This window comes from Silurus aristotelis (assembly GCF_946808225.1).
Source record: "Silurus aristotelis genome assembly, chromosome: 20".
In the NCBI taxonomy this organism is placed as follows: Eukaryota; Metazoa; Chordata; class Actinopteri; order Siluriformes; family Siluridae; genus Silurus; species Silurus aristotelis.
In genome coordinates, this window is record NC_139593.1 from 5,592,284 (window position 1) to 5,594,901 (window position 2,618).

Consider the following 2,618-nt stretch of genomic DNA (forward strand, 5'->3'; position numbering starts at 1 on the left):
TTCCCGGCCTGAGTGGACACCTGCTCGTCCAGAGGCTGGTGCATGCAGTATACGAGACGGCCCTGAGGTCGGTGCCATGGCGACTCTGAGAGAAGGTCCGGGTGAAATCATGTATCGAGTCGTGCGACCAAACTCAATTTATTGTATTTTTCAATTGTGTTCTATTTTGTGTGTTGTGTTATTTCTTAGAAGTGTGCATTTCCCGTCTCTCCTTTTCTGTATATATCTCTCGTCTTTCTGTATCTCTGTCTGTCTCTCTCTGTATCTCTGTCTTTCTCTCTTTTTGAATCTCTGTCTCTCACTTTCTGAATCTCACTCTTTCTGTCTCACTTTCTGGATGTCTGTCTGTCTCACTTTCTGAGTCTTTGTCTGTCTGTCCTACTCCAAAATCTCTGTCTCTCTCACTTTCTGGATCTCTGTCTGTCTGTCTGTCTGTCTGTATCACTTTCTTAATCTCTGTCTGTCTGTATACCTCTCTTTTTAAGTCTGTCTGTATCTCTGTTTGTATCTTGTTTCTGTGTCTGCATATCTCTTTCTGTATCTCTGTGTCCTGTTCCTCATTGTTTTTTGTGTCTGTGTTGCAGTTTATTTCTGTCTTTTCTTCTTTTGAGTGTACATATCCACCTCTCTCGATTTGTATCTTTCTGAATCACTCTCTCTCGTTCTCTCTCTTTCTGAATTTTCTTACTGTGTCTCCCTCTCTTTCTCTGTATCTCATTGTGTCTGTGACTCTCTGGGTTTTTTTTTGTATCTGTATAACTCTCTCTCTCTCTCTCTATCTCTCTCTCTCTATCTCTCTCTCTCTATCTCTCTCTCTCTCTATCTCTCTCTCTATCTCTCTCTCTCTATCTCTCTCTCTCTCTCTCTCCCCCCCATTTGTATCATTGTCTCTGTCTCCTTCTGTATCTTGTCTGAGTTAACATTTGATATTAATCGCGATAAATTATCTTAATCAATTGACAGTCCTGTCATTCATATATATATATGAATGTGGAAATTGTGGAACCAGCAAAAAGAAAAATGTCCTGTTTCCCTGCACCACACTTTATATGTATTATGTAGTATGTATATATATTTATTAGGGGTGACCTCTAATAGTTGAAGATTCGATGCTTCGATAGGAGAACTCCCAATCTCAGTCGAATTTTGTTATGAACTACAGTTTTTTTCACAATAAGTTAATATACAGCCAGTTATGATAATGCTGTAAATAAAAAAACATTTTAATGTGCACGAATAAATACATGACAGATTAAAGTTTCTTGGCGTCAGAGATTTAAATATTGAACAATGTCTGGAAGATTGTGTAAAGTAATATTGTTTTCATTTCATTCTGTAAATAAATCGCACAGGCGATTTCCCCGATTTCATTTGATTTGCCGACACATGAAATGCAAATCCTGTTTGCATTGTGGCTTTTCTGCAGTTATTTCCTTTTCGGTTTATTAATCCAAAATGTTTTTGATACATTTTCTTCAATATCTTTGTGTGATGTTCTGCACATTGTGGGTTTAAAATATGAGGAATCATTTTACGACACATATGATTTGACTATCGGTGGACTATTCACAAGACAACAATTCTGATACAACTATGCATATCCTTAGTTGGGGACACCCCTATATACAGTGAGGAAAATAAGTATTTGAACACACTGCTATTTTGCAAGTTCTCCCACTTAGAAATCATGAAGGGTCTGAAATTGGCATCGTAGGTGCATGTCCACTGTGAGAGACATAATCTAAAAAAAAAAATCCAGAAATCACACTATTTATTTTATGCAAACTATTTATTTGCATGATACAGCTGCAAATAAGTATTTGAACACCTGTCTATCAGCTAGAATACTGAACCTCAAAGACCTGTTAGTCTGCCTTTAAAATGTCCACCTGCATAAAGACACCTGTCCACCCCATACAATCAGTAAAAATCCAACTACTAACATGGCCAAGACCAAAGAGCTGTCCAAAGACACTAGAGACAAAATTGTACACCTCCACAAGGCTGGAAAGGGCTACGGGGAAATTGCCAAGCAGCTTGGTGAAAAAAGGTCCACTGTTGGAGCAATCATTAGAAAATGGAAGAAGCTAAACATAACTGTCAATCTCCCTCGGACTGGGGCTCCATGCAAGATCTCACCTCGTGGGGTCTCAATGATCCTAAGGAAGGTGAGAAATCAGCCCAGAACTACCCGGAGCTGGTCAATGACCTGAAAAGAGCTGGGACCACCGTTTCCAAGGTTACTGTTGGTAGTACACTAAGACGTAATGGTTTGAAATCATGCATGGCACGGAAGGTTCCCCTGCTTAAACCAGCACATGTCCAGGCATGTCTTAAGTTTGCCAATGACCATTTGGATGATCCAGAGGAGTCATGGGAGAAAGTCATGTGGTCAGATGAGACCAAAATAGAACTTTTGGGTCATAATTCCACTAAACGTGTTTGGAGGAAGAAGAATGATGAGTACCATCCCAAGAACACCATCCCTACTGTGAAGCATGGGGGTGGTATCATCATGCTTTAGGGGTGTTTTTCTCATATGGGACAGGGCAACTGCACTGTATTAAGGAGAGGATGACCGGGGCCATGTATTGCGAGATTTTGGGGAACAACCTCCT